The sequence below is a fragment of the Chaetodon auriga genome, chromosome 10 (genome assembly GCF_051107435.1).
Source record: "Chaetodon auriga isolate fChaAug3 chromosome 10, fChaAug3.hap1, whole genome shotgun sequence".
Taxonomy (NCBI): Eukaryota; Metazoa; Chordata; class Actinopteri; order Chaetodontiformes; family Chaetodontidae; genus Chaetodon; species Chaetodon auriga.
Window position 1 is genome coordinate 7,915,001 of NC_135083.1, and position 13,591 is coordinate 7,928,591.

Genomic DNA, 13,591 nt, shown 5'->3' on the forward strand with positions numbered 1-13,591 from the left:
CTAATTGCGGAGTGAATGAGGCGGCCCCAGAGAATGGTTGATTAGGAGGCTGCTGAATGCCCCAGGGAAATGGGTCACCTCCAGCCTGGCGCGGGCCGCCCGCTTTTCCAGTGCAGGGAGAAAGTCAATTACACGCCACAGGCAGTGGGGCCTGGTGGCAGAGAGGCAGCGGGGCTGCGGTGGGTACAAAACAGCAGCAGGGGGCAGTGGGAAAATGAGACGCGTAAAGAGGGAAACGGGAGAAGGTGATGGCAGTATGGAGGGCAGCGAGAGGGAGAGATGGGCATGAAGATGGCAATTTAAGGGAGAAAGAGTGAGATGCAGTAAATGTGGGAGAGCGAGCGTGGAGCAAAAAGTAGGCTGTAAGCTAGTTTCTCCGAATGAGAGCGTTAGGAAAAATTCACAGAAACACGAGTTTAAAGGCTTCAGCTCGGGTGGAAAAATTAACCAAAATGTTGGCAGAAGAAGCAAATGAATTCATGAAAATAACAAAAATCTTTATTCTTGGTATCGATGCAATGACGAGAAGGATTCTGCTGGAAACCGAACAAACGTTTAACACAAGTTTAACCAACACCTCCAAAATCTTATCTCGGGGTGTTGAGTGAAAGTGACAGCGAGCAGTGTCTGGTGTCACAGAGGGGTTCAAGCTGCACTTCACTCCATTACAGTCGGATGGTCGAGCAGCTCCAGAAGCCCCCAGCCCCCACACGTTCGCAGCATCGGCATGTGAGGGGGCTGCATCCAGCAGCTCGTGCATCTTTCCTTTTTGACATTTGGATGCCACTGAAATCTAGTTCAAAAGTTTTTCGCCCAGACACAACGATGAACGAATGAAATCTATACTGTCAAATCATTAGTATTCATAGAATTCATCAGTTCAAGTTATAGTTGGATCCTGTGCGTTACAAAGGATCGACATTACTGACTGAAGGTGGCTAGCTAGCTAACATTAGCTTAATAACACTGAATTCAGGGTTATCAAAATATCAATATTAAAACTGAAATTGGTTGACTCCTCGTTGTCAACACGTTGAGAGAGAGGATTAGCCTTAACCGTCTTTCTACCTGAGTCTGGGTACAACGTGTGTGTGTGTGTGTGTGTGTGTGTGTGTGTGTGTGTGTGTGTGTGCGCGTGTGCGTGCGTGCAGAGCGATGTTTCTCAAGAGAACCGCTCATTCAAACACTTCACACTCGACAATGCACGTCCTTGGATCTTTGGTAACACACCTGCTGAGCGTGAAGTCGATCAGCTCAAACGACAGACACACACACACACACACACACACACACACACACACACACACACACACACACACACACACACACACACACGAAGATAGACGTTACTTCCATGTTAGTTAGATTTACTCTGCCTGGTTGGAAGGACGTGTAGAGCGATAGCAAAGAGCTCAGAGTGGAAATTAACTGGAAAAGGAAGACATCAGTCAGAGTTAGACAGAAGCAAACATATTCTGCAGGCCGGAGCGTCTGCGTTCGCTTCTGATCAGCTGCATGTTCACTTAAGTCTACAGACTAAATCATACAGTCGAAGATGACTCAAAGACATTAATCAGGGCCAGAGCCAATAGAGTGGAGCTGTTAATCAGAGCGGCTCCTCGGCAGCAGCTGCTCGCGAGACGACTAAGAGCAGGAAAAAGCGCAGCTCCCAGAAGACTGAGCCGTCCTGGCAGAGTCTTCCGCTGACATGTACAGTACAGGTGAGCGCACCCGTGCAGGTAAGCAGCTCCGAACTTTCCCACTCAGTCTGACCTGCTTCTCAACCCTGATCTTGACCTGAGCGATTTCAAGGGGTCGCCACCTTCACGCTGACAGTTGACCCACATATTTTCCGGGTCATGTGTGAAAGGAGGGTCGCTCAGGTCACCAGAGCTGTGGCATCACCCGGGGTGAAGCTGAACTGCTAAGCTCTGCCACAGGACAGCAGCCTGCCAGTGACCCCGGAGCCTGGAGCCCAGTGGGAGCCGCGCTCACCGGGAACCGCAGGCTTTATGGTTTTATGGCCGAACCAGAGGAAACGGCTCAACCTCATGAACTACAAATCATACAATCCAAACCCAGTAAAGTTCACGTGGAACAGGATAGTCCTGCAGACACGAGATCTGATTCTGACATCCCAGCTGTCAAAATAGCCCCTTAATCAACACTTTGTTCCTTCAGAAGGTGCCTCGAACACAGCTTTGTATGACATTTACTATAAATATTCATGACTCCCGGAGGATGAATCCGGATGTTTCTTGTTGACCTTCCTGCTGGTCCCACAATCAGACCAAGTTTTCCTCTTACATACAAGAAACACTAATGTGTATCTAAAACCCTTTTGAGACATTTTCTGTTAAAGTGACAGCTTTCGTTCAGACATCTCACATAAATGTTCCTTAAATTCAGACAAACCAGGACTGAGCCACAGTAACAATGTTTCCGTTGATTTGTCAAGCGAGTTCTTCATGAACTTTTGAAATGGCGCAAAAAGCAAAGAGAGAAAATGCAAATTAGGCCTTTCCATCAACAGGTTTGGTGCAAACAGACGACCCACAGAGGGTTCTGGTAAACGCTCTGTCATGCATGGATGTAATAAAAAAGGACAGAAGCAGACGACCTCGTGAACCAGGAACAAAACCAGTTGTGTGTCAACGTCAATAATCCTCAAAGCAGCAGAAGAAGAAACAATGTGAGAGAGACGAACTGAGGTCATGAGGAATGTTTCAACAGCTGTAACTTCTTCTGTTTCTTCGTCTTCAGCAGAAACAGCTGATCCGTCATGTGAGTTAATGTTCACTACGTCAGAACTTAATCAGAAAGCTGCTTCCATGTCCCACTGAGTGCATTAACTCCTTTTAAAAACACTTCAAGCCAACGTAAAAACGTTTTTTAAATCTATCCGTTTCCATCGAGCTTTCCGGATGGAAACGTGAAAATGGACACAAACGCACGTCTAATGCTTGTGTGACATCTGCCAAAAGTTTTATTCATGTTTGTTCATATGCTGCATGTCGAAATATTAATTAATTATGAAAGTTGCTGCTCAGGCTATCATTGTGGCTGCATGCGTAGCAAACTGTCATCGTGTCGCTGACATTGAGTGCATGCGACATTTCAGCCTCTAGGATTTCTGTTTTCTTTCAGTTATTGTTTGGGAATAATCTCAAAATGTTTTATTACAGCAAAAGTAAATTAAGTTTGCGAAGAGATTTCACTGTCTCTAACATTAACCTTTGAGAAGTTTGCAGAGCCTGTGGATTATTTTCAATATCAGCGATTCATTTTCATGAATATCAATCAGATAACGTTTGTTTTCTCTCTAAATTTGAACAACGGTTTAGTTCTGTTTTCAGTTTTCGGGAGAAAGTTTTTGCAGGCGGCTGTGAGTTTATCCAACATAACTTCACATAAAAGTCACACAATTCCCAATTCTAGACATCCTTTAGATGCACTGAATGCTATTTTTTCACTCTTCCATCAGTCAAACTGTAGAAATGTGTGTGCTGTTTGTGTGCACGCAATAAAAATGTTTGCAATAAGATGAGCAGCACTTCAATAACGCTGGTGAGTTAAACTCACGGACTCCAGGGGAGCAGATTTTAAATGGATGAACAGCAGCTAAAGAAGGCACAAAATTAAGTTTTGGCAGAGAGAAAACAAAGCGGAGAGACGACAGCCTTCCCACGACAGAGTGAGTCACAGCAGAGGAGAAAACAAAGCAACAAGCGAGCGCGTCGGAAAGAGTTACTGAGGCCAGACGACGGTTCACGGGGAAAATTAGCAGGAACAAACACGAAGCAGACCTATCTTTAATCTGTACTCCGCCAGGTTTATTCCTGTCTCTGCAAAACCTCCAGAGTGGATAAAATCAATGCTACAGCTTCATTCAGGCTTGAATTGGAACTTTAGTTTTGTTGTGTACGACAGAGCTTCAAGGTTGACACAGACGCTCATTCACCGGCTCTCAAACGCAGCGCTGGATGAACTGTGGCGCTGGCTGCCATCAAACTTCCTGTGTGTTTGTTTGACAAGTGTCTCTTTCCATTCAGTCTTCCATGGGGAGCGTGATGATGGAGCAAAATTACCGTCAGAGGTATTTTTGGTACTTTTTGTAAATAAATCAGAAATATCTTTCAAAAAAAAAAAAAGAAAACACCTGCGTCTCTCTGGTCTACCAGCTCGGTCCGTCACAGTGGATTTAAGACCATGAAGGCAGCACGGCGCGGGCAGGGCGCTGCTTGTTCGGTGACAAAAGGGTGGAGTAGATCGGGAGGAGGAAGGTGGCAGAGTTGGCAGGGCAGACCGTGCTCAGGCTGGGCGACACAAACAGTCCCGCAGACAGTCGCCTCTCCTGCCTACCTGCCTGCCAGACGCTCTTTCATAATCTCTGTTGACAAAACAGAAGCACACAGCGCTGGTGCGGCCATGTAAACCCACACCAGTGACACGACAAGAGCCACAGACGCCAACAGACCGTCTTCGCCGCTTCAGAGCTGGTTCCCAGTTCGACGTTTGATCTGATCGGCGTCCCATCTCGAGCCGACTTAAGTTGGTGGAAGCCAGCAGAAGAGATTTCACGAGTATTTTTTCCTGTGAATTCCCATTTCAGCACTTGCTTTCAGTGATATTGTCAGTGGTCCTCAACGCTGAAGATTCAAGAGAGCTTTACTGTCATTGTCTCCGACAACAACACTGCAGCTGCTTCTCCACAAGTCAAAGAGAAAATACCAATACAAGAGGGCCAAATATACAACAGCAGTTTAACAGACTGATAGCCTGCACGTTCATGTTAAGACCACCAGAATTACTTCAACTTATACTCAACTTTATGTCACAGAGAAAAATGTGCAATTATTCACATTTTTGAAGCCGGAACCAGAGAATTTAATGGTGTTTATTCTTAAAAAATGACTTCAACAGTTAATCAATTATCAGAATTGCTACTGACTAATTGATTAATCAAATATTATGCTGCTAATGGTTTGATTCCTGTTGCCATTTACATGTCTTGCAGAAATTAGCCTAATTTTTCATGTACATTTTTATTAGAACATTTGAAATGAGGAACATCCTGATGGCACTTTTCTTTCATTGGACGTTGCTCAGCGTCATGCTGCTTGCACTTTACTGTCTTTGTTTTTTAGTCTCATTGTGTTCACCACGGCACTGAAGGAACAGAGTGCAGTTCTGCTGTATGTACTGAATATGGACAGACTGACAGCACTTTGCACCTTGAACCTTGAACCTACACGCTTCAGCCCTGTGTTCTGCATACTCTGTTACCCATGAGCCTCAGCTGCCACTGCTTTGGAGGAGAAGCCGGTCAGAGCCACGAATCAGAAGCAAATTCAAAATGATTCACTGTCGCAGTCGGGGACAAAAACACAACACCACAGTTTCCAAATGCATCCAAAACTGACCCAAATTCCAAAAGCAAAAATGATGTAAGCTGCTGAATGGACGTCTTATCGTCGGGTTCAGGCTGCAGAAAAAGGCGTCCTCAAATGAATTTGGATATTTCTTAGCAAAATGCAAAGACTCTCCATATGTTTAACGTAGCCAGACTTGCACGTTTGACTTTTTATCAGAAGACGCACATGTTTTTTAACGCCGCTGCGATTCAAACAGAGTTTCTCGCTCGTCCAGCTCTCAGAATGCTCCACCTGCCAGTCAGCCAACATTATCTGAGGCCAAAAGGAACAGGACTTCTTCTTCTTCACTTCAACTCTTTGAGGAAGAATCCGCTAGCCGCCTGCTCCTCCTCATCTTCATCCAGCTTCCTTCCCGTTGATGTCCAGCATCTCCTCTGCCTGGAACTCTCCCTCCTCCCCGCTCACACTGACCTCACTCTGCACACAATCACTCCTGCTATCTGTGCAACGGCAGCGTGTCTGCAGAAGCATGTGCGAGGCTGCACGTGAACGAAACAGAGAGTGTGGCTTGGTTAAGTCTGGGTACGCTCGTGTGTGCGTGTGTGTGTGTGTGTGTGTGTGTGCTGTTGTCACCTGCAGACAGAGGTAAAAGATTAATGCTCTCTTTCAGACTCTGTGGCAGGTAGAGCACAAAGAATAATTTGATTTCTCCTCCAGTCTCCCTGCTGTCTTCCCCCTCTTCATTTTCTCATCTGCCTGAAAATCATCCACTCAGCCCTCTTTGTTTCCCTCTTGTTCCCGCCGCCATCGCTCTCTCCTCCTAAACTATTCCACCTTCCAAAATCCCAACCTCAAACACAAAACACCTCCATAACACATTCGCCTCAGAAAACACGCACGGTTCTCCACGTCTCAGCGTTCAGGTCAGGAGGATGTTGCAAGAATGTGGCAACAACAAGAAACTGTCTCTGGCAAAGCGCTCAACCTAAACCCAGCAGGCCGTTACCATGCCAACCATATGGGATGTTAGCCCACCTTGTGACGGTGCCGAGATGATGGACGATCAGATCCCCCCTCCCCACGCTCTGGGGGTGTGGTCCTATGTGGGCTGGTCAATGGAGTCTGGAGGAAAAACACACACACACACACAAAAGTTGAACAATCATCCTCAGCAGTGCATGTTCATTATGGTGATATTAATGAATAACAAGCGGCATTATTAATCAGCGGCCTGAAGACACACGCGCAGGAAGCTGCATTAACGGCTTAATGAGCAGAAGAACTGCGAGGGAGCCGAGCCGAGCTATGTGCTTTTGTCTTCATTACTGGTGCACGCGGACGGAGCAAACACACCGCGGCTCCTGTACATTTGCATCAACAGACAGACCGCTCCCACGGCCAGAGCAACCACACACACACACACACACACGCACGAAAAGGGATGTTGAGACAAGTTTTACAGGAAGCCAAACGGTCGAAACCTGAAAGTGACGACAGCATGTGATCCACAATTCAGCCAGTCGCTCTAACTGTAAGGGGTAGAAAAAAAAAGGAAGCTTTATCCAGTAAACGTGCACTCCAGATCCAGACAGCTGGATTTAAACGTCAAACGTTTATTGGCAAATATCGCCTGTGCTTTGTGGGCTCGGAGCAAGAGGACGAAAACAGACTATTAGGCTAAATCACCGCTCTAATCCCAAAAGCACATAATAGGCTAATTTGTGTCCATTTAGATCCAGATAAGAAACAATGTGTGTGTGTGTGTGTGTGTGTGTGTTTTGGTTGTAGTAGCTCAAGTGTTCTGTCTGAACAATCATAAGAGAGTATCCCGTGGGGGTAAAGAGTGCGTAACCATGGAGAACGCTGGGCGTTTCCATGACACCCTGTCATCAGTGAAGCACGCTGCCAGGATGTCTCATGTTCATCTGTCACTGCGCCTCTGTGTGTGTGTGTGCGAGTGTGTGTGTGCGTGTGTGTGTGTGTGATAGCGAGAGAAAGAATGCTGGTTTACTTTCGTTTTTGTTTGGAGGAGGTGTGAGAGCGTCACGTCAGAGCGCACGTTCACGACCAAATAACTGAGCTGAGGACACGCCCACACGAGTGTGTGTGTGTGTTTGTACGGCTGACCTCATGCCTAGTGTGCCTGTGTTGTGTATGTTTACACATGTGTGTGTGTGTGTGTGTGTGTGTGTGTGTATGCACGTTCACCGCCAGCGACCTGACCGCTGGCTGCACCCATGATTGGGAGCAGATGGGGGCTGTCTGTGTGTGTGTGTGTGTGTGTGTGTGTGTGTTAGCAGGATGGAGGCAGAGGAGAAGGGGGTGGGTGGGTGCTCTAGTTTAGGTGATGTATGGACTCTCACACAGCAACAAAGACCCTCCTTCAACCGATGTGTTTCCTATTAATTGAAAGGGGAGAAAAATAGAGCCAGCGAACGAACGACTGCTTAAGCAGGAAGAATTTATAGCTCAGCTGTGACAAAGAGTAACTCACTCCATGTTTTTTTGTGTGTGTGTGTGCAGAAGTTATTTAAAAAAAAAAAAAAAAAAAAAAGTCGTTCTCCTGGCCGCGAACAACCTTCAGCGCCATCATTACTGCTCTTTGTGCTCACTTTGACACAGCCATGAAACCCAGAGTGAGTAAAATGGTAGTTAACGCCATGTGGTGTTGCTCATACCAGCGAAAAGCCTTGAATATAAAAGCAGTGTGAATGAGCTCAAGATGCAGAGGTTGAGTCTACGGAGTCGCTTCGCAGTCCGCTCTCCTCCTCCCAACACGTGTCTGTTTATCTTGTTGTGCTCTTCAGCCGCTCCTCGTCTGACAAACCTTCAGCCTTTCACTGTGTGAATGTGTGTGGCGTTGAGCGACACAATAAATATCTTACGAGACAGCATCTCCTTCTTCAGTTAGAGGATGCAATAAAGAGTTCACATTTTACTGTGGATGCTCATACAGACGCCGTTAACTTCATGATCTTGAACCGCTCACTATATCATAAATGACAGGGGAAAGGAGCTGATGATCTCAGCGACGATCCTGCATTTCAAAGCCGTACGAGAAGATGATCAGCGGCCGGTTTGTTGTGACTTTTGAGATTTATTCCTCTTAGACGACACTGCAGAATCACACCTGATGAATCCGTGTTTACTGGGCCTCTTTGTGCCTAAATTGCCATAAACTGCATTGAAACACACTCAAAAATGGTGACAGTCAGACCTCTGTTAAAGCTGCCATACATCGGTCAAACAGAATGAAAATCATACATTGTGGCGCAGCCTCAAAAATCATCACACGTACACGTCAAACACTCAGAATATTGGAAACACTGCATTAAACACTTGCAAACATATCTTAAAATACGCAGTGTGAATGAACGGGTCTGATAATCTCATTTCCTGGTTTCATTTACAAATCGAGCCCATGAACTGAAGAAACAACAATTAAAGTAAAACCTGTGCGCTCCAGCTTCCTTCTGGGCTCGTGCATCCATTGACTGTGATCCACACTGACCGGTCCTCCTCTGACAGCAGCGGTCCTCAAGCTGAACACCAGCACTGCTGCGCGTGCTGTATGATGACTGCGCCTTCCTTGAGCTACTGTATTGTGTTGTGAAGTGTTTCTGTCACTTAAACTGAAAGCAGCCACGTGTCGAGCACGAAGTAATGGACGCTTACTCGCCTTGTTTGTTCGTGATGAGCGTAAGGTTGGACGGAACCAAGATAAGATAAAGACGGTAAAACCACGCACATGTCCTCATCCGTCACCTTCAGCTGAACCAGGAAGAAAACTGAGACACATGTGGAACAACAGTGTGAATGTCACCGCGAGAGAGACACTTTCCTGTTGGTAACAAAGTCCAGATTCTGAGGCAGTAAACCGACTCACGTTCGCTCTCAGCAGCCTCACAGTTTCTGTCTGTCCACTGCAGCGGATAAAGGAGGCGCTGACAGGGGTCTCCACGGTTCTAAAATGTTGGACCCGTGAAAGCCAACCCAAACCCAACACGCATAAATGAATCCTTAAAATAAGAAAGACCCGATACAAAAGAGACCTGGGATCAGAGCTGACAGCGAGTCGGCTCGGATCCATTCAGGTCTTAGACGAACTGACACAAAGACCCCTCACCTGCGACAATAGAACGGGACCCTACCTGGACCTATTAGCATGCGGACGCAGCAGACCGCAAGTCTACAAGACAGAGTTTAAAGAGAACTCTAGAAAGCGACTGTCACGCGATCGCGAGGTGAACAGTTGAAATCTGGTGTTCATGTTACAAAGTGACCTGAACAGGAATGTGTGTTTGGCGAACGCAGCACCATCCTGGACAAAGCTGCGATGCGTCGCAGCTAAAGTATTCACAGTTTCTGCTGCTATTGCATCAATGGACTGACCCCTTAAATGAGCGAGGGGACTGACTTGGACCAAGACTCATACTACTTGGGTCCCGGGTTGGATTTCAGATGGTAGGAATCAAGAAAACCAGTGAGGACCTTTAGCTTTACGACTCCAAGGTTCCTCAAAAAACCCAACAAGCATTAGCGAAGAGAAAAATCTGCAGTCTTGAGATTGTTGTCGACCAACTTTACTGGAAGGCGGTCATCAAGCCTTTATCCAGCTCTGCTTTACACCAGCCTGCACACACAACGGCAACCAAAACCAAACATGACGCTTCCTTTTGGTCGCAAACCCACCACTGAGGCCTGAATGGCCCGAGTTGGGGCTCACTAAGATTTTATTGAATCTGAACCCAACATCAAATCCTCTTATAGAATCCAAATCCTTTTGAATCCCTTATCAAATCTGATTAGGTTTAACGTGCAACATTTGCAATTAACTAAAGTAATAAATAACTAAAACTCTAAGATTTACTCTGGATGTATAATCACCTTTTGTTGACTGAGGAGACAGAAACTGTGCAGTTTTTAGCGGCGGCCTAATTAACGTTCACAACCTGTGGCTGCAATCTGAAAATGAGATGAGCAGCAGGAGATGTGAAATGTTGATTAAATGGATCTGAAACTGAATCATTTTCATGACTTATTCTGGAGGTGATTCAGAACTATTAAACTCTTAAACTGATCAGCTTCAGTTATTAATCATGAACTACAAAAACACTGTTCATGCTGTAACAGAGGGACGTGTGTATTTCCTGGCCCCGGCCTGGAGAGACCGTGTTCTCCAGACAAATGGCAAACATCCATTCTGGCCTGTCAGCAAGTTACTTATAAAATGAAGCAATCAATTAGCTACAGTTTGATCGTCTGCCATCTGTGATCGTTACATCCGGAACAGCAAAGACCAGATCAGATGTCAGCCTGTTGCAAATATATTCAGCGTATATGTCGGCCAATAAGAAGCGCCTCCATTACATAGTTCGTTTGTCACAACTCTGAAAATAAAACAAAAAAATTTAAAGAATTTATTTAAAGAGATTATTTGTTTGCATATATATATTTTAATTAGACTTTAGAATCATCCAAATAAATCCATCGGCCTGATCTGGTATCAGTCCTGAAGCCTGCGAACGCTCTCAACGTTTTATTCATTGTTATCTGTTAATAAAAAGCAGAGAGAGGTCAAACGTTCAACAAGGGATTTAATGGTGTCTGAGCTTGGTGAATGTTGGTATTTTGCCGAAACGGGAACCGGATCCAAACTGGACCCGGCTACCGAAAACCCACCATGTGCATGCTGAATGGAGTTTCATTTGAGTTTACTTAAACACACCATGCCCAGCCAAAAGGATGTGCGCCTTTAAGAAACATCTTCAGGCGTCTGGACTGAAATTCAGGCACATCCATGAGTTGTTTCTTTGTGAGCTCGAATCTTCACCCGCTCCTCTGTTTTTCACGGCAGGGTTCGTCTCTCCATGCGTCTGTCTTCTGTAATGACTGTGAATGAGGGAAGTTGTGTGTGCCGGCCAGCGTGCACAGCGGCACGCTGAAGAATGCATAGAAGTACACTGTGTCTAAGTGTGTTTGTGTGTACTCTGGGTAACTCTGCTTTAGTTTTGCTTCGCCTAGCCCCCCTCCAACAAATCCAGCACTCACACTGGAGCAAAATAGGAGCCAAGCCACATCTTGGCACCTTGCCTCCCCTTAAACAAATCAGACCACAGAGGCTAATAAAAAACTCCCGAGTCCAAAGCTCGCCTCCACAGACGAGGGGGTACCAAAGAGGGGAGCCATTCTCAGCTACCCCACTCAGCCTACAATGAACTCGTACAAGACACAGCCCTGCTTTTCAGCTCGGACAAAAAGTGCCAGTCTCTCCACTGTCTCCATCGTTCCAACCCCCTTTTCTCTGCTGTTAAATGGTGCTTTGATGCCGTATTGTTCTTAACTAGCCTCGCTAAAAAAAAAAAAAAAAAAAACACTCATTGAAAACAAATTGCTTCTTAGTTCAGCGACAAAGTGAGAGTGAACTTTCCATCTTTAGACCAATTACTGCTATCATAGCACACAGCCTGCTGCTTCAAACTTCACACTTCAGAGAGGGATGAGAGGGGGTGGAGGATGAAGAAAAGCAGAGGGAGAGAGTCTGGCTCAGGGCAGAAATAGGCCAGGCAGGTCTAAAACTAAAACTCATCCAGCCATCCAGGGTGTGTCTGCTGTAGGCTGCCATCAAACATGCATTTACATATTCAAAAAAGGAAACAGGCGTTTGCATGAGTCATCCTTTCCAAGAAGGTAGAGGAAACCAAACTCACAGCACGCTGCACCGTGCCGGTGTAAAGTCCACAACAACGAACGTGCCGTCGCACGCTTAAACTCCCCGAGAAGGCAAACAGTGGAAAAAAAAAAAAAAAAAAAAACAAAAGAAGAAGAAGAAGCAGCGACCATAAAAAGAAATGAAAGAAAAATTATTGCATCAGGTTTTTGTAATAATAGCTCAAGGCCACTTTAAAATGACTTTACGGTGCAACATCTGTTTTGAGTACAGGCTGACACTCAATGCAATAAAACTGGCAATTTTCTTCTCTAAGAATCCACAGAGTATCAAATACTGTAAGACCACGTTTGAAGATCAAAAAATGAAGGATCACTGCACACACGCACCGCCGCTCCTCGACATCGCTCTACCTCTGTTCGTATTCTTAATTCTCCTGATGAACAGTCAGTCACAATTAAAAAGACAAACCTTCAGCTACCTGACCTCATGAGTCTATAAAGCTCATTTATCCCTATTTTCTGATCCAATATGGGGCAAACATATGGATAACAGACACAGCATACAGAGCGCCTGTGCTTAATAATTACATTTGTTTACACTGGCAGAATGTAACAGAGGACTGAGAAGGCTTGTGAATAAGACGTGAAGTTATTAAGTTTTGTTTTCGGCCACGCTGGCAGCAACGCTCCAAGGACGGCGACGTCTATCAGTCTGTCTGTCTGTCCACCACTGACTGGAATCCCTCGACAATCGCTGGATGGGCAGCCATGACGAGCATTATCTCCAGAGGATGAATCCTACAGACGTTGATGATCAACTACTGGATGGATGGCCCTGACGTCTAGTACTGACATTCATGTTCCCCTCAGGATGAACTGTCATCACTTGGTGGCCCCCTCACTTTCCATGTAGCGCCGTCATCAGATAAAAACTGTGCAATACGTCCATTTATGCCGAAATACCATTAAAACTACTGACATTACCATAGTTTATGTTAGAGCTAAATAGCATATGTTCACAGCTGGGGGGCGCTGTGAGCAGCTACTGACAAGTCTTAGTTGTCACGCGTGACTTTAATCTTTAATCCAGGTATGTAACTACACGTGTTTGAACAATCATTTTCTACGTGATGCAGTGTCAAAGAGACACTCCCATGCTGTTACTGCAGCCTGACAGCTCGGAGACGCCTGCTGAGAGTTCCAATCAGATCGCAGCTCATTTGTTAACAGCCTCTCAGAGCCAATCGAGGACTCTGCTACTTCACCTGTGGCCCCCTGTTGGTCCCGCCTACATTTGTTAACTCTTAAGTGGTTGTATTTGAGACTCTGTTGATGAGATTTTATCATTGCTGTGTGTGAAAATTAGTAGTTGATGACTAAAATGCAGCAGTGGTGAATGCTCTTTTCGCTCAGAGTGTTTGTGTTGACACTGTTTGTATGTGCTGTAAATAAGTGGCATCAGTTACGTCTGTGTCTTCATACAACATGAGTCTGTTACCTTCATGGATGTTCTCCATGAACGTGAGCTGCTCAGTAAAAGGCAG

At 45.7% G+C, this 13,591-nt stretch overlaps 1 protein-coding gene across 3 annotated transcripts in view; it reads right to left on the minus strand.

Moving 5' to 3' along the window:
• LOC143327238 (nuclear receptor coactivator 3-like) overlaps positions 1-13,591 on the minus strand; it is a 59,667-nt gene that overhangs the window by 19,310 nt on the left and 26,766 nt on the right. For all 3 annotated transcript variants that reach the window (XM_076741485.1, XM_076741483.1, XM_076741484.1), the window contains exon 2: positions 6,411-6,497. The gene's annotated coding sequence lies outside the window, so the exon portion shown is untranslated. The remainder of the gene's footprint in view (positions 1-6,410; positions 6,498-13,591) is intronic.